Source organism: Carettochelys insculpta, chromosome 1, assembly GCF_033958435.1.
Source record: "Carettochelys insculpta isolate YL-2023 chromosome 1, ASM3395843v1, whole genome shotgun sequence".
In the NCBI taxonomy this organism is placed as follows: domain Eukaryota; kingdom Metazoa; phylum Chordata; order Testudines; family Carettochelyidae; genus Carettochelys; species Carettochelys insculpta.
The window spans coordinates 305419167-305438246 of NC_134137.1; the positions used below are offsets into that span (position 1 = coordinate 305419167).

At 45.4% G+C, this 19080-nt stretch overlaps 1 long non-coding RNA gene across 1 annotated transcript in view; it reads right to left on the reverse strand.

The window, feature by feature from the left end:
• Window positions 1-206: 206 nt before the first annotated feature.
• Window positions 207-19080, reverse strand: part of LOC142007394 (uncharacterized) — a 41677-nt gene continuing 22803 nt past the window's right edge. Inside the window, exons 4-5 of the long non-coding RNA XR_012643926.1 lie at window positions 18403-18499; window positions 207-893 (exon numbers count right to left, since the gene is read on the reverse strand). This is a non-coding gene — a long non-coding RNA (uncharacterized LOC142007394). The remainder of the gene's footprint in view (window positions 894-18402; window positions 18500-19080) is intronic.

The following is a 19080-nucleotide window of genomic DNA, read 5'->3' on the forward strand; positions in this document are numbered from 1 at the left end:
GATCCTAGAAGCACCACAGACCTTGTTCTCAGACAGTTTTTCAGTGTCAATAGGTCAATATTAGAACATTAGGTCAACATTAGAATAATTCATTCTGCCTTAATCACTTCATATTATTAAACAAGCATTCTTAGAGGAACTATGAAATTAACAAGCTTTACAGAAGTTGGATTTTTATTATCATTTTTCTAATTTGCCTTAGCTTCCAAGCAGCCCCATGCAGTGTTGTGTAACCAGATGATACAGCACCTAATACACACCATAGACAGCACACATTACTCCACTTGACTGTTAATGTGGAAATAAAATCAATTTTCTTTTCTGCATTAAAAAAAGTAATTGAATGTATTTATTCTCTGGACTTGGTGATGTACTGGAGGCAGCAGGTTCCAGTTTAATTTACCTGATAATAAACTTTAGCAAGGACACAGAATACAATACTCAGAGAGGAAATTAGCATGTCACTTATTGTATAACATGCTACTCACTAGATGCACAAATGTCTTCTGTATTCTTCTCATTCGTTGGCTTCTTCACCTCTGTTCTGAGTCTTTTATACTGAAAGACAAGCTTGAAAGCTTATCCACAAACACACCTTTCCAGTTTTCCTTTGCCCACTAAATCAACAACTTTTAATGGGTGACAAAACCAATGCATTTTCACAATATATATGTCTTCAATTAACACCATCCTAGTATATTCCATACTGAAATGCATTTCTTTTGGCATCTCTTTCTTAGCTTATCCAGAATCATGAATGCAGGAAATGCAGAGTTACACAGCACACCTTTACGGATACTGCTTGACCTTTCAGTGACACTCTTCAAGTCCTCCAATGGCATTCCCCATTCATATCTTGTGGTGAGATGGACATTCTTCAGTCGTTTAGGCCACTGTTTGGAAAAAAAAAAAGTCTGCAGTGGATACCAAAGCTGCCTGATGAGTGTTAATTGGCCATAACCCAATCCTTTTATAGCTCAGAGATGTCTTGCTTGTGGCATGCTTTCCATGGGTTTCCCATACTATTAGTAAAGCCAAAAGACCAAGAATGAGCAATTCAATGTCTCTATTACTTCAAGCTTCTAGTGGACCAGAAGCTTTTCAAAAATGTTATAACAACTATAGAACACACTGTTGAGACTCTGCCAAATAAAACTAACCTCAGCCAGAAAAATTCTTTTTATCAAAAAACTTCTAAAAAGGTTTTGTATGGTTTCATACACTTGTGGTCTGCAACTGCCCTTGATACTGATATCTGTGTTATTTTATCAGCCAAATGTATTCAAGACTAGCAAACATAGTGTCATTGCCAGGTGATTGCATAGATCATGAACTTTGATCGATGCTATCTATTTAGATATTATAGGGTTTTCTATATGTCAGCAAATATAGTCTTCTTCCCTTATTCCTGGGCTATCTTTAAAAACCTTACAAAGGTAATAGGGCCTAATCCAGTCCTTGTCTCCTTTTCCAAGCTGACTGTCAGAGTCCCAATCCCCTCCCACAACTCACAGTCTTCCCTTCAGCACTCCAGTCCTAATCTCTTTTTCCATCTAGTCCCAGTTTTCCCCTCTCAGCTCCTAGTCCCAGCTGTCCCTCTTCTCCCAGTCATATTGGTTCCTAGTCTTGATCTCCCTTCCTACTCCTAACCCAGTCTCAGTTTCCCACCCACAACTCTCCCTGATTCCTTGACCCAGGCTCCCTGCTCCTTGGTTCCTTGTACGAGTCTCATTACCCAGCCAGTCCTAGTTATCCCCCACACCCTTTCTTCACATTATATCTGGCTCCATCTTATCTTCTCACCCCACTCCTATTCCCCCAGTGGCTTCTAATCTCAGTGCCCTTGTGCAGCCAGTCCTAATAGCTGTTTTTTATCACCCCAGACAATTGGCTCCAAGTCTCAACTTACTAGTTCCAAGTCCTTCCCTATCCAAGTCCCAGCCTCTCCACACAACCGTTCCTGACCTTCTCTCTTCCTCCTGGATGCCACTTAGTCTTCCTGTCCAATCAGTCCCAACTTCTCTTCCTGTTCTCTTCCCAAACTTATCAGATGCGTATGTCTGTGCAGACTTCTTTCACTTCACCCTGGTCCAGCTTTCAGCTTTTCTGCATTTAAATCAGATGGCTTCTGTTTCCATGCATAAGTCATAGCACAGGTGTGACAGGTACCCTGTTCTCATTGCCTGGTCCACTCCGACCTGGAACAGCCTTTACTGACAAACTGCTTGCGAGCCCTAGTGGCCTTGACCTACAGCATGCACCTTCACTCTGTGGGGATAGCACATAAACAGACTGTTGATGGTCGCAGCTGTGAGGAGATGGAAATGCTTGTTTGCTCTGTGGTGATGGCCCATGTGAGTTTCTCTGACATGTAACAGCTCACTTGCACTGTAAGAGGTGGGCACATCAGCTGTCTGTTCAGGACGAGCAGCTGTGAAACACCTGAGCAAGATAAGTGGGGACAGGACCTGCAGAGATTTTGTCTCTTAAAATCAAAGATGTCAGACTCTATATAACTTGGTTAAATGTTGACAGATTTTCACAGGGATGGCAAAAGTAACCCCCTTCCAGACTCCAGGTCCCTGTTCAAAAGTATTTTCAAATAAAAGCTTTTGGGGTATTTTAACATGGGCAAAATAATGTATTTTTCATATCTCTATTCTCATAAACAGCTGAACCATTTGGCCAACATATCCAGGAAAGAAAATCAGTTTATGGCAGACAACCCAGGTGGAAAGTTTTCATTTTCAATAGTTAAAGTTTGCCCGCATTAAAAACAACTGTTAAAACAGTGTTTTTTATAGGCAATGTCTGACTAATTTAATGATAAGAGGTGATGGTAGTTCCACTCATAATAAACAAAGAGGTTTCTTAGATAACCCATTGGTCAGTGCAGTAATGCTATTTCCATGTCTTCCACTTCTAGGGCAATGAAAGGAAAACTGCAGCAACTTTTGTGAGATGCCAATAATTGGAGTTAAAAATTCTGTAATCCCCTCACAGACTGAAACATGATAAGCAGAAATACATCTGGGATGCTAAAGGCTCTCCGTTAATCTGATGAGGATTAACATACTGCTAAACCATTCCCTGGTACTTCTGCATCCTGACACAACTCTCAGTCAGGGTGGGCAATAAGTTTTGTTTTGGGAGGGAAGGGGCACTCCAAGATTTCAATAAGTGATGAAGGGCTGCACTTTTCTATAGAGAAGGTGTAGGGTCAGAGGTTGAGTGAAGAAGGGAGCTCCGGGTAGGGGATTGGGTGCAAAAGAGAGTGTGGAGTCTGAGGTAGAATTTGTTTGAAGGAGGAGATGATGACCTGGGGCAGGGGACTGAGGTGCAGGGTCCAGGAAGGGATATGGGTAAAGTAGAGGATTCTGACCTGGGGGAGGGGTGTGGAAGATGGAACAAGGTGTGGGAGGGAGCTGTTACCTGAGGAGGGGTTGCCCAGGGGGTGGTGACCTGGGGTAGGGAGTTCAGATATGGGTGGGGGTGCCAGATGAAGGCTCTGACTGGGAGAGGCTTTCCTAGGCAGCTCCCAGCCAAAAGCCCAGAACCACCCTCAGCCTGCCTGCCACATTACTAGGCTGCTCAAAATGGCTGGCTGCTCCATGTGCCTCTCTGCAGGGGAGAGAGACATGGCATTTGAGGAACATAGGGCTTCAGCAGGCAGGGACCCTGCCTAAGGGTCCCAGTGGGGCAGGCTGTGGGCTGGATTCAAAGGCTTTGTGGGCAGGTTGTATCTCGCCCTCCTCTCCTGTTAGGCTATGGCTACACTAAAACAAACTTTCAAAAGGCTATTGTCCAGAAGGTATCTTGTGGAAGATTGGCTGTCGAAAAGGAAGTGTCCACACACAAACAGCAGATCGAGCCTTCAATCTGCTCTTTCAAAAGACCAGCCCACTCTTTCAAAAGAGAGCGTCCACACAGCTCCAGGAGCTCTTTTGAAAGAATGGGCCAGGAAATGCCATGACTGGGATCGCACGACTGACAAGCCTTTCCGTGGACAACACTCAGCTGCTCCTTTAAAGAGCCCCCCCAAAACACCCTCAGCCTGCACATGCTGACAGTACAGCAGACCCTGTGCCTGGAGCGGAGCCACTGGAGAGACCCATGGATCCACAGCAGCACTGGCCATGGTGGTTGTTGCCACCCTTTACCTCCTTTGGCAGCTGACCCCTCTCACCACAGTCATGCAGGTCCCTCCACAGGGCACAGTCTGTGCCCCATCCTCCCTGCAGTCCCATGCCTGTGGGGTTATCTCACAAGCTCTGAGTGGTGGGACCAGCTTGTGATGGGTGAGTTGGATGACAACTGCTGGCTCCAGAACTTCCATATGACCAAGTGGATGTTTCTGGCACTATGTCACTGGCTTGCTCCAGCCCTCCAGTACCAGGACACCTGGATGAGGCCTGCACTTCCCCAGGAGAAGAGGGTTGCTGTCACAATATGGAAGCTGGCCACCCTGAACAGCCACTGCTCCATGGAGCACTAGTTCAGGATGGGCAAGGCAACCGTCGGGGTCATCCTTATGGAGGCATGCTTGGGTCAGACACATGACACAGGGTGCAGGAGCATCCTGGGCATGAAGGACCCTGCAGGACTAGGGACAGGGCCCCTGGAGAGGACCGGATACAGGGGGCTGGGAAGGGAAAGGGGCAGAGAGCTGGAAGGGAGAGGAGAGAGGATCCCTGGAGTGGTGGGGGTGGGGGTCAGAAGGGACAAGGGAGGGGGGCTTGGAGGGAGAGACAGGGGTAGGAGGTGGGGATGGTGGGCTCCAGGGCACCCCACAATGCACTCACAAGTACATACACCCTCCATCCCATGCAGGTCATCAGGGCGATTAACGGCACCCTCCTGCAGAAGGTTGTCTGTGTCAGGGACCTTGACACTGCCCTCACAGGATTTGCAGCCCTAAGCTTCCCCAACTGTTTTGGCATGCTGGATGGGACTCACATTGCAATCCAGGCCCTGGACCACAGCGCAGGTGCTACACCAGTGGAAAGGGGTAACACTCTGTGGTGCTCCATGCCCTCATGGACTCCAAAGGATGCTTTATGAACCTCCATGTGGACTGATCCTGCTGAGCCCATGGTGCCTGGGTATTCAGGAACTGATGGCTCAGGTGCAGGCTGGAGGAGGGGACCTATATCCACCTGTGGGAGCTCCTGGCTGGGGACATGAACATGAACATGAACATGCCCTCCTCCATCGTGGCTGATGCCACCTACCTGCTGTACCCCGGCTCATGTGGCCCCACACAAACCATATAGACCTTAGCCGGAATCTTTTTAATGCCCTCATGAACTAGCCTGCAACACCTGGGAGTGGGTGTTTGAGAACCTGAAAGGGCACTTTCATTGCCTCCTCATGCAGCTGGAGGTTGGCCTCCACAATGTGCCTGCCATAGTGGGGGCATGCCGCACTCTCCATAATATTGTGGAAAGCAAATGTGAGCTATTCGTGCAGTGGTGGGCTGCTGATGCTGGCCCCAACTATGAGCAGCCGGCCCATGCCGCCAGGCACACTGGGATGGGGTGTTGGTCAGGGAGGCCCTCCAGGAGGCTTTTGCTAGGAGGCTCCAATGACCAGCTCCCAAGCACCCTCCACAATGTGGTGCTGTGCCACATGTGGCCCTTTCCACAGCCCAGGGGATGCGGCCATCTGGGGCGCATCTGGACAGGGCCGGCAGCTGTGTGCCCGGCATACTGATGGCTGTAGTGGTGATAGGTGATCTGTCCCCGTTCTCTGGGGTAGCCAAAGTGCTGTTTACCTACTGTGGGGTTCCTTGAGGAATTTGGAGCAGGCCAGGTGGAGGGTGCCTGACTCAATGACCCGAATTGGATGGCGATTATGAGGGTGCCATCTGTAGAACCCTCATCCTTGGCTGTGACCTCTGGATCTAGCCCCTTTGCATTGATGTGGACCAAGGGGCCCAGCTGGTCCTCCGGCTCCTGCTCAGGCTTTGGGTTGGGCCCCACGGTGCCCAGCACCACTGCAGCAGGGGCTGCTTCCTTCTGCCTGAGAAGGCAGTCCAGCTCCTTGTAGTGGGAGCAGCTGATGGGTGCTGCCCCCAGTGGCTGGCTGCATCTCAGGCCCAATAGTAGGCCTGCCATGGCTCCTTAACCTTGGATCTTACTTGATCTGGCATGCAAGTGGGATGCTCCCGGGTGGGTCAGGCCAGTGGAGAAATGGCCGAAAGCTGCAGCATTGCTGCACCAGCCAGTGGTCTGAAAGATAACCTCCACAGTCCGAGGAGGTCCTTCATCTACACCTAAATTCACAATGGGGCCCTCTTTTTTGCACCCTGGCTGGGCTCCTGGGAGCCTTCCACCAGCTTGTAGTGGGGTTCCTCGTGGGCACGGGGCTTCTAGCTGCTGGTCATGGGGACACTGGGGTGGCTTGTGGTGATGGAGCATCAGCAGGAGGGTATGCTGCAGGAGGCTCATGTCATCCCTGCTGCTAGTACTTTCTCAGTTTCCTGCCATGGGGTTTCTGCCATGGATCCCTGCATCATTAAACAAAACCAGGCACAAAGACCATAGAGCCCTGATGGTTCTGGCAGGGGCATCTCCGTGCTCCAGCTGGCCGGTGCCATGGAGGAGTGCTCTTTCAAAAGAGAGGCCGTGGAGCACCTATACACATTTTCTTTCAAAAGAGTCTTTCGAAAGAAGGCGCTCTTCCTGACACGGGAATGGACGAGTGCTTCCAAAAGATGGGCCACGTTCTTTCAAAAGTCCTTTCAAAAGAGCTTGTTTTGTGTGTAGATGCTCTGTGGTGTATTTCAAAAAAGTCCCTACCTTCAAACAATTTTTCAAAAGTACTTTCTAGTGTAGACCAGGTCTGAGTGAACTAATCTGAAACATTAGCATCCTTTAAAGTATTCAGCTTAGATGAACACTACATTTCTGCATTTCCCAAAGTAAAAGACAAGCTGGGGCTTGATTCCCAAAACCAACTTCCTCTAGCAGATCCTACTGGAGAAATTATGAGTCTTTGCTCTCTCTTCTCTTGAACAAAACTGTTGCTATATTATTTATAGGGGAAGGCTCTGAATAGATCTATGGCTAATAGGTAACAGTTCCAAACACTTTATGTGATTGTATGAGATTCCTGTGGGATAAAATTTCAGCTTTTTGATGTTTTTGGAGGTACCAAGGTTTTAATTTGCTACAGAAATTGCAAGTATGATGCTTACTTAATTTAAGTGTGTCAAGCACTGTCCAGAGATGCTGAATGTGTTTCCTATGCATCATTATATCTCCACAGCCATAATGCCAACTTCTCACCCTACCTTTTTATCCTAAAAAGTAAACTTGGTCAGAATGACTGAAACCTAATTTTCAGCTCTGCAGAGAGCATATTAAATAACATAATGAATATATTTGTTTCTCTAAGCTGCATTCATCCTGTTTGCAGCATGCTGGCTGGCAGGTATAACAGAATGTTTGTATTAATCTCTGGCCTAGCTATCATAGAAGATGCTTCCATGTTGTGTTCATTAATAATTGGATTCTTTGCTGCTATGTATTGATTGCTATCTCATATCTGCAAGAGCCTTGGAAAATCTGGCAAATACTCTGTCATTCAGCTAAAGTTCTTAATTCTTCATTACAATAAAAATAATCCCTTCTGGGTAATGCACTTTATGATCATTCAAAATTCAGTAAGTCAGGCAGTCTATTATTTTACAAAGCATCTTTCACTACTTGACAAATCACAAGGGCAAAGTTTGATTTTAATAAGTAATAGAAGTGGCGGGGCAAGGAGGGTCAGTTCTGCAGTCAGGTAACAAGTTGCACTGCATGGAATCTAATTCCAAATCCGGAGCAGTCCAGCTAGTGGAAGCAAGGTGGGGTGTGATGGTAGTGAACTCAGTGCTTATGGAAGTGGAGGGAGGACTTATTGCTCTCTCTTGATCCCTCCTGGTTAATACCGGAGGAGAAATGGCAGAGTACAATGATATCTTTGTCCAACTTTCTCTACTGGGGAGGAGGTTCCACCACTGTGATGTCTATGGGGAAACAGATAGAAAGTACGTAGTGTGAGGAAATACTCAGGATCCCAAATAATAAGGGCTGCATTTATACTATGAGATAAATTCGAATTTCAAGACATTAGCTTGATATTAAATCGTGACTGTCTTCACACCTAATACTGTTAACTTGATTTATTGAGCGGTAATACTGATTTCAAAATATCAATATTATGGGACAGGTCAAATCTGAATTTAAAATCTCAAATCACTGCTAGTGTGGAAGTGCCATGTCCTCAATTCAACTTTATTAGCCTCCAGAAGTATCCTGTATGTATCCCACAAAGCTACTCATTGACCCTCCAAGTATGGCTGTTTCATTGTGCACTGCTGTCAGGTGTGCAGGAAGAAGATCAAGTAAAACCATGAAGTTTTGATTGAATTTGAATTCAAGTTTGCATTGTAATTTAGCAGCCCAGCCCTGAAAATATAAAGGGAGTCCATTATGAAAAAATCCCTTTGCCATCGCTTCGCACCACATCAATAGCCATCACACCACATCGGTAGCCACCACACAGCATAGGTAGCAATTTTCAGTAGCCCTGTACTTCAATCATGAGCACTCAGGTCAGGGTAGTGATCTGACTAGCACTTCTCAGGCTCACAAGACAGACCCAGCTTGGACCCACCAGGAGATTCTTGATCTCATTGCCATTTGGGGACTCCATTCGGTGGCAAAGAGACTTTGGGTGGCCAAGAGAAACATGGCAACCTATGATCAGATGGCGCATGGGATGGCCACCCTAGGTTACTCCCGGGACTCTATGCAGTGCCAGGGAAGGTTCAAGAACTCTGTCAGGCCTATCAAAGAGTCCAGGAAACCAACCAGTGGTCAGGGACTGCTCCACAGACCTGTCGCTATTATCAGCTGCTGCACATGCTTATGGGTAGCGACCCCACCACGGAGCCTGGGCTGAATTACAATGCTTGTGGAGGCCCTGGTATGGAGCTTGGGGTGAGCATGGAGGAGCAGGGTGGCCCAGAGGAAGATGGCAATGGACAAGGGGAGAGGAGCAATGAGCAGGGGACAGAGAAAGTTGTTCCAGATAGCCTAGAGCTCTTCACCATCGACCATCTTCACCATGGGCCACTCCATGGCATTCTCCTCTATGCTGGGACCCTCCACAGCAGTCACCTCCATGCCAATCCCCAAGCACCCTGGAGCAAGCGGTTTGAGTGAGTATTTCTTCTGCATGCTAGAAGAGGCTTCAGGTGGGTATAGCTATAGGGTTGTGCATGGGTATAGGTTTGCCAGCTGTAGTCTGTTCCCCTCAGAACAGCGTGTTAATGTTTCTTGGAGTGGAGCTGTTCCCCTTTTTGGAGATCTCCTCAAAGGCCTTATTCAGGCACCCTGTATTTTTTTACTGGGTTCTTAGATAGGCCTGACTTGTTGCGGCTTCCACGGTAGCACACCTTGCCACTCCAGGCAACCAGATAACTATCTGGTGTCACGGCACCACACAGTATTTTAGCCAGTTTTCCAGGCTTTTGGTCATACAGCAGGAGTAGCTGTTCTTTTTCTGTATCTGTTAGCTTTAGGAGGGTCATGTCCTCTTTGGCAACCTGTGGAAGGATCTGGCAGGTGCTCCATTTCCCATCCCACAATGTGGTTTGCAGGCTCTGTGGGAGTTCCACACCCACCTGCCCCACATGTCCCTTTCCCAGCATTTATCTTCATTTTCTCAGGACTCTTCCCATGCCAGGCAGCTGCTGGGCTCTGCTGGGTATTTCCCCTCCCAATCCCCCTTCCCCCAGCATGTAGGCAAACAACACAAGAATGCAGGAGCAAGATTAGAAAGGCTAAGGCACAAAATGAGCTCATACTAGCTACAGGCATAAAGGGAAACAAAGGTTTTTTATAAATACATTAGAAACAAGAGGAAGACCAGGGGCAGGGTAGGGCCATGGCTCAGTGAGGAGGGAGAAACAGTAACAGGGAACTTGGAAATGGCAGAGATGTTTAATGACTTCTTCGTTTGGGTCTTCAATGAGAAGTCTGATGAAGGAATGCCGAACACAGTGAATGCTAGTGGGAAAGGGGTTGGGTTAGAAGTTGAAATAAAAAAAAGAACAAGTTAAAAATCACTTAGAAAAATTAGATGTCTGCAAGTCACCAGGGCCTGATGAAATGCATCCTAGAATACTCAAGGAGCTGATGGAGGAGGTATCTGAGCCTTTAGCTATCATCTTTGGAAAATCATGGGAGACAGGAGAGATTCCAGAAGACGGGAAAAAGGCAAATATAGTGCCCATCTATAAAAAGGGGAATAAGAACAACCCAGGAAACTACAGGCCAGTCAGCTTAACTTCAGTGCCATGAAAGATACTGGAGCAGGTAATTAAAGAAATCATCTGCAAGCACTCGGAAGGTGGTTAGGTGACAGGGAACAGCCAGCATGGATTTGTAAAGAACAAGTTATGTCAAACCAATCTGATAGTTTTCTTTGATAGGATAATGAACCCTGTGGATAGGGGAGAAGCTTGCGCTTGATGTGGTTTCTTGTCCTGCAGGAGTGTGGGCGGAAACACAAATCAAAATGGGCTGTTGGTGCGAAGGGAGGTGCCACTGAAGGCACAGCTGCCTCATGATACTCCCCAGTGTGCAGCAGATGCCTGGCTGAGGGAACTGGGCAGGTGGGGGGAAGGGGAATGCTGCTGAAGGCATAGCTGGCCGGTGATACTCCCTGGTCTGCAGCAGACACACAGCTGAGGGAACGGGGCAGGTGGTGGAGGGGTTGCAGCTGAAAGCACAGCTGCCCAATGATACTCCCTGGGCTGCAGCAGGTGTGCAGCTGAGAGAACCAGGCAGGTGAGGGGAGAAGGGGTTCCGCTGAAGGCACAGCTGCCCATTGACACCCTCTTGTCCGCAGCAGATGCGCAGCTGAGGGAACCAAGCAGGGTGGGCGGGAAGTGCCACATGCATTCTATTTACTGCAACTTAACTACCTCCCACCAAGTGAAAGCATTCATTCATCACAGCATGGTATGATTGATTGGCATTGTGGCAGAGAAATACATGGGTAGCATGTGTGTTACAGATCATTGCTGAAGCTAGTTTTTAAAGCCTTCCTTATTGCTGCAGCCTGAGCATGGCTTCCGGTGGATGGCAGTGTAGACGGCTGTACGTAAGCCCTGACTATTGCCTCGGCTTCACAATTCCAGATAGATGGGAAAGCCTCCCACCTTGATTCACATATGTTGTGCAAAATAGTGCAGGCTGTAATAATGGTGGGGGCATTACTTTCAGAAATGTCTAATTGGGTGAATAAACACCTGAACCTTACTTTTAAATGTCCAAAGGTGCATTCCACCACCATTCTGCACTTAGTCTGTGATTAAAGTTTTCCTTGCTGGGGTCCACAACTTCTGTGTAGGGTTTCATCAGGCAGGGAAGCAGATAGTAAGCAGGGTTGCCCAATATGACAATGGGCACCTCCACATTGCCAATCTCGATTTTCTGATCAGGGGAAAAAGTCTCATCTAGGAGCTTTCGATACAGTCCCAAATTTCAGAGTATGCGCACGCCTTGAACCCTCCCTAACCAGCCAATGCTGATGGTGGTAAAATGACCGTTGTGATCTACCAACCCATGGAGAAGTACCCCTTTCAATTAATATACTCCGAGGCCAGGTGGGCCGGGGTCATGATGGGGATGTGTGTGCCAGCTATTGCCCCAACACAGTTAGGAAAGCCCTGAGCAGCAAAGCCATTCACTATGGCTAGTATATCACCCAGGGTCACAGTCTTCCTAAGGAGACACCGACAGCTTGCAAGGGCCACCTCCATCACGATGGACCCCACTGTAGAGCTGCCCATCCTGAACTGATTTGCCACTGACCAGTAACTGTTGGGGGTTGCAAACTTATACAGTGCAATTGCCACTTGCTTCTTAACCATTAAAGCCTGCCTCATTTTGGTGTTGCTGTGTTTCAGGGCTAGGCGCCAGCACATCACAAAGTCCAATAAAGGTGGACTTGTGCATGCGAAAGTTCTGCAACCCACTGCTGGTCTTCCCAGGACTCCAAAATGACGTGGTCCCACTGGGTGCTGGTGCTGGTCTCTCAATTTCAAAACTGCCACTCTGCTGTCAGCCATGCAGTCATGGCAGCCAGCAGCTCTGAGTTCTTGGACTGCAGTTGCGAGATTTGCTCTTCCAAACCATTCTTGCCATCATCATTATCATCATCAGCAGCAGCAGTACCAGTAGGATAGCCAAGCATCACAGAGCTTTAGAATTGATGGACAAATTGCATGACAGCCACTGTAGTTGCCAAAATGATCTGTGCTATGAGTTGGAGCATTCGTGGATGCATGTTTGCACTGGAATGCTGCAGCAGGAAATGGTTCCATTTCCAGGTCTTTTTCACGCAGTTAGTGATGCAGTGAATTCTGGGACAGTGCTTGAAATTCTGGGATTCCAACATGAAACACCCACAAATAAGCAAGGCTAAGGCACTGTGGGATAGGTACCCACAATGAAGTGCTTCAACTGTCAAACTTGACCAAGGCAATGGGGACATGGAAATTCAACATGGAAAAAAGGAGGGTCGAATTTCAAGAAGCTTTGTGGACACTCTATTTAAATTCATAATATCTAGGTTAAAGATTCAAATTTATTAAATATTAAATTTATCTCATAGTGTAGGCACAGCCTTGGTCAGCTTCCCGAGGGGGAAAATTTGTAAGAACGTTCTCAATATATTTCCACTCTTCCAAGCTCATGGGTGTACAAACACAACAGTTGTAATTATGTCTTTCGATAATGGAAAGTCACTTCAGTCGGAGCTTAAATAATGAACTTAATGATGGCAATAAAGTTGTGAATAACATCTGAAATGATTCACAGCAATTTCCATAATTTTACTCTTTATCAAAATTATGTAAATATACAGAAGTAGCCAAAAAACATTGCACAGAAAAATCCCCAAATTAAGTTCAAGTGTCAACAATTTTCCAAATGCATTAGACATGGTGACAGTTTTGGGAATATATCTATGTAATCATATGAATCCCATTTGATTTTATGAATTCAGTTTATGACTGTAACCTTCAGAGTGTATTACAAGTTCCATTTCATGTCAGAAGATGGACCATGTGTGTGCTGCTGAAGCAGGGCTAACAAGTGAACAATCTTAAGTCAGTGATACTATGGGGGGTAGCAGCCTGAGAGATAGACTTGATGATCTTTTGTTTGCAGCCCCACCCAGAGCAGGGAAAATGGAAACTCCAACCCAGAGAAGAAAAGCAACATGAGGTGTGAGACCCTGCCTTTTAAAAGGGAGCATTCCTCAAGCAAGAAAACAGGCAGAACACCATGGCTGCGTCTATACTTGTATTCCTCTTTCAAAAGCGCTATGCAAATGATGGACATCGAAAATGCAAATGAGGTGCATATTTGCGTATTTGATGCATCATTTGCATAATCTTATTTTGAAAGAGCTCCCATTAAATAAAGGGAAGAAGGACACTTTCGAAGATGGGGTTTACTTTCAAAAGAGCAGCAACTACACTGGTTTTCTTCTTTCAAAAGAAGCCCTTTCAAAATAAGAACATGCAAATGAGGTATCAAATATGCAAATACACACCTCATTTGCATTTTCAATTTCCTTCATTTGCATACCTCTTTCGAAAGATGAATGCAATTGTAGGTGCACCCATGGTGTTCTGCCTTTTTTCTTGCCAGAATCCAAAAACAGAGTATGATGAGTAGGACCCTGAGGCTACATTATTTTACAGCTGTTATTTCAAAACAGTTTTGCTAGCATCTACACTAAGCACATGCTATTTTGAAATAAATTCAAAATAGCAGGTGTGTTATTTCAAATTTAGTAACCCTCATTGCAGGAGGAGTAATGCCTATTTTGAAATAGATATTTTGAAATAGGTGCTACTAATACATGGGCTGTGGCTACGCTACGCCTCCCTCACAGAAGGGGCATGTAAATACAGCTGTTCTAAAATGTAAATGAGGTGCTGATATGAATATTTAGCACCTCAGTTGCATAATGGAGCCACCCGGCCCATCCAAAGTGCTGATTTCTATCTAAAAGTAGCCATGTAGCCGGGGTTCCTTGCCCCGATTTCAAAAGCACCCTTCTTCCCAATTTTTGGGGGGAAGATATTTTGTAATAATTTTATAAGATATTTTGAAATAGCTATTTATGAGTCTATGGAGTAGTGCTAGATGGTGGGACTGGAGCAACAGGCCTGGCAGGGAAGCTTGGGCCCACTTGACCTCAACAGGCCCTAATCCTGGGCCTCATCCACTACTAGCTCAGCAGGGAATCTCACTGAGATTCACTGAGCTTAAATGGAATTTATTTTTAAATAATTAAATTCTGTTTAAGTGGCAGCCACCTCCAGACTCACAAGAAGAGTCAGCAGGAGCAGTTCTCGGAGCTGCAAGTAGAAGCTTAAAGAGCCTCATGTGACTCCGGAGCCACAAGCTGCTGACCCTGGCATATACTGGCACCATCCCTGACACCCAGTTCTTGAAAATATCTAATGAGGAGAATTCCACATTCTTCCCTAAAAGCCCATTTCAGTACTTAACTACCTTTAAGTTAAGCAAGTTTTCCCTAATATCTAATGTAAGTCACATGTGCTGCAGATTGTCAATTACTTCTTGTCCTACCTTCAGTGGGTATGAAGAACAACTGATCACAGTTGTCTTTATAATGGCCTTTCATATTTTTGAGGACTGTTGTCAGGTCCCCACTCAGTCGTCTCTTCTCAAGACTAAACACACACTGTTCTTTTAATCTTTCCTCAAAGGTCATGTTTTCTAAACCTTTTATTACTTTGCTTCCCCGCTACACTCTTTTCAATTTGCTATCACTTTCCCCAGTGTGGTGCCCATAACTGAGCATTGTACTCTGAGAACTTATCTCTATTATGTAGTGCAAGAAAATAACGCCCCCCTGTGTTTTACAAATGATACCATACTCCAGGATATTAGCATTTTTCATGACTGTATTACACTGTTGACATTGTTGACTCAGATTGAAGCTGTGATTCACTATAACCCATAGGTCCTTTTCAGCTGTATGACCACCTAGACGGTTTCTGTTTTGTAGTTGTGCATTGCGTTTTCCTTCCTAAGTGTAGTCCTTTACACTTAACTTTACTGAATTTCATTTTGTTAAATTCAGCTCAGTTCTTCAGTTTGTCAAGGTCATTTTGAATTCAAACCTGTCTACCCAAGTCCTTGCAACCCTCCCAAGCTGATCTCATCAGCGCATTTTATAAGCCTATGCTCTACTTCATAACCAAAAGTCATTAATGAACATTTGGAGTAGCACTAAACTCAGAATTGACCTGAAGGAACCCCACTAGATACACACAATGACAATGAACCATTGATAATTATTCTTTGAAACTTTATATTCAGACACTTGTGTGCCAGCTTGTAATAATATAATCTATAATCTAATCTTTCCCTAGTTTGTTTATAAGAATATCACGAGACTAAAATTAAAATCTAACACATCAACTAATCTAGTAATCTCACCAAAGAAGGAAATTAGGTTCATTTGGCATGATTTTTTCTTGATAAATCCATGCTGGCTAGTCCTTATAAACCTCTAGATGTTTACAAATTGATTGTTTAAGAATTTGTTCCACTTCATTTTCAGGTATTGAAGGTAGGCTGACTGATCTATAATTACCTGGGCCGATTTTGTTTTCCTTTTTTAAAGGGAGTCATGATCTTTACCCTTCTCCATTCCTTTGGGACTTCATCCAGCATCTGTGAGTCCCTGCAGATAATTGCTAATGGCTCTAAGATTGCCTCAGCTAGTTCCCCAAGTACCCTCTCACAAATTTCATTAGATCCTGCAGACTGGAATAGGTCTGGTTTATCTAAATATTCTTTAAACCATTCTTTCCCTATTTTGGCTTATTTTCCTTTTCTGTGTTGTTAAAATTGTTTTTTCCCATTAACCTTTTTAGTGAACTGAAGCAAAATAGACATGAGACACCACTGCTTTCATGATGTCTTTAGTTATTAGCTCTCGTTTCCCACTAAGTAGAGGACTTGCATTTTCCCTCCTTTCTCGTGTTCCTAAAGCACTGAAAGAATCTCACATTGTCTTTTATTTTCTTTTCCTTTCCTAGGGACAAAACATTAAAAAAACTAACTGAAACAGCAAAAATTTAATCTTATGGAACTACATTAACACCCTTCGAATCTGGGTTATCAAGTCTTTGTTCTTAGGTCCACAACACTGCCCTCTACCACTTGACCTAACACAGTAACTAACAGCAGTAGGTGTTAAGACTGAGGACTCCTGGGTTTAATATCCAATTCTGTAGGAGAGTATGCTCTAGTGATTACAGGCCCTTCTGCGGTCCCAGCCTTTCCCTATGTGCCCATTCCCCCATCTCTAGTGCATGTCTCTTTCCCAATCCCTGCTCCTCCTACTGCTCTTACCAGGGCCTGCCTGAATCCCTGCCCCCAGGCACTCACTGCACATCCTCCTGCCTCTGTACTCCCTTACCTCTTAACCTCCCTTTGCTCCTGGGTCCCCCCCTCTTTTGTTATGTTCCCCCCTATTCTGTCTCTATACCTCCTCCTAGCTTTTGTTCCTAACTTTCCTCCCTCATCCTCTCTTCCCTGTACACCTTTCCCACACCTCTGAGTTCCTCACCTTTCTGTTTCCCCATATTGCCTGGGCACTAGCACAGGAAAGACAGTCTCTGCTCTGAATTCCTTTGCCACAGCAGCATGTACCTCACCAGAGGAGCAATTGCTTGAGAAGACCTGCTCAGTGCCTATGGTTCTTGGCTGGAGCATGGTTACTCACTCTGTGGGATCAATGCTCCTTTTTTTTCATGGAAATAGCAAAAAGCATATCCCTACTAGTGCCACAAGCCCAGCTAAATTTCAGATCTCTGAGCTGAAGCATGAGGCATTAGCTCAGAGATAGCAACCTTTCCGAGGCAGAGTGCTGAAATTTCACCTTTTGACCTCTATGTATAGTCTGGGTGCTGGTGATACTTTTTAAAGTCACTCACAGTCGTACTTACAAGATCTTCATTAATAAATAAACGAAGATGCAGAGCTTTACCATTCAGGTGGTGGTTGGTAGCCTTAGCTGGTCTTTTGTTAATTCACAGGCAGCATGGTTTGAGCAAGCTCCTGGCTGCATGGGGGCGCTCCTGCCTTGTGTGCGTTTGAATTTCGGTTCTCATGCCACTCTCGGCACGCATGCTGGGGGTTGCTGACCCCTGCATTAGATCTTCTCAATTACACTTGTAAGAGTTTGTTTAACATGCCAAAATAACACAAACAGCTGAAACTTTCCACAAACAGTTCAGCCTGAGGCACACACAAAGCAAATTTCAGACTGAATGGTTTGCAAATGCTATAAGCAAGAGCAGACAGTCTTTCTGTAAAAATCAGTCAGGTAATCTATCAGGTGACCTTAACTAGAGGTACCACCGCCACCATCTATAATAAGAACTAGGTGATAGAAGTAATCAGGAATGAGCAAACAAAACAAACTAGCTCAAAAATGCTTTTCATGAGTCCTCAGTTGTTGCAGGCTGTACTTCACACCACTGAGCCACCTTGTGCGTTCATCCTGACAAGTCTTTCACATTAAGCAATATTAGGCTGAGTCAGCATTGAATAGTGCTGGTGACTCATTAAGTGACACACTGGCTTTTGAGTCAGGACTGAGTCACAGCCACAAGAGGATTTTATCAGCTGGAGGTCTGATGTTCTGATGGGATCTAAAATTGAGATCCTGAAAGAATTACTGGGATTCTTTTTGTACATTAGGGTGTTCAGAATAAACGTCACCTCAGTTACTGTGTTCTGAAAATCCAAATCCCTCTACAGTTTCAATGGTATCAAACAACGTTCATACCCTAAGCTATTGTGTATTGTTGATGAAATCTTTTAAGCAGGCCCACTGAGCGATGGCGGTCGAGTGGGGAGGTATCCTAGGTGTCAGTGATTCAGAAGGCCCTGGGGCACATGGCTGCCATCACCACTACTGCAGGAAAACCATAGGGGCTGAGCAGCTTTTCTCATGCAATTGTTTCTCTAGTCAAGTGTGTGCTGCTGTGGCGCCAGGCAAAGAAACTCAGAGTCCAGACTGTCTTTCCTGTGCTAGTGCCTGGGAAACATTTTGGGGAATGGGATCCCAGGGGACAGGAAGAGGCTGGGACAAACAGAGGGCAGACAGGCCTGTAGTAGTACAGGATTGGTGGCGGCTGGTGCCTTAGGGCCATTAAATTACCATCAGTGCTCCACACGCTGTGCTCCAGGTGACTCTCAGGGCTGGCTGGGTGGTGGGGGGACCAGCGTGACATCCTCTTAGAAGCACTCAGGGGTGGCTGCACCCACTCCCACTCCTTACCTCCAAGACCCCACCCCTTCTGGGAGTGTGGAGCTGCACTCCTCATCTTGTGCTGAGGTCCAGAAAGTCTGTCAGCTTCCTGGCTTGTAAATAACAGCTGCGAAACATACAAGAAATGATAAAAGTCAGTGGAGAATTGAGTGCACCCCATATATCTCCACACTACATTTTGGGGGTGTTATGAAAAAAACAATAATTTTAAAAGCTTTTCTTCATCTAAAGAGTGCTAAGGTCAAAACGCACAACTTCTTTTGCAGTACAACATGCAGCAACCGAAACAACATGAACTCTAATGCAGTGACATGGTTTATAGTAAACTCCTCCCCAGACAAGTTATTTCAACACAAAGAAACAAACTGCTGAAATATTTTTGTTTAGAGTCAGGCATGTAAATTTACAATAACTTTTGATTTTCTAGAAATAAGTATTCAAAAGGAAGTCATTAGTTTCCTATCTGAGAGTTATGAACAACAACTCTAAATCATTCTGACAATGGAGCAGTAAAATGCCGATTTTTAAAACCAGGAACTACCCAAATGCTGAAAGAAAATTGGTGGCCCAGAATGGAAATGAGTCAGGCATAATCACACTTCACACCGCCTAAGCTGGTCTTTGTCAGGGGTATATGTTTAATTTCCCATTTGCTTTTTAATTCTGCCAGATAATAAGAAAATGTTT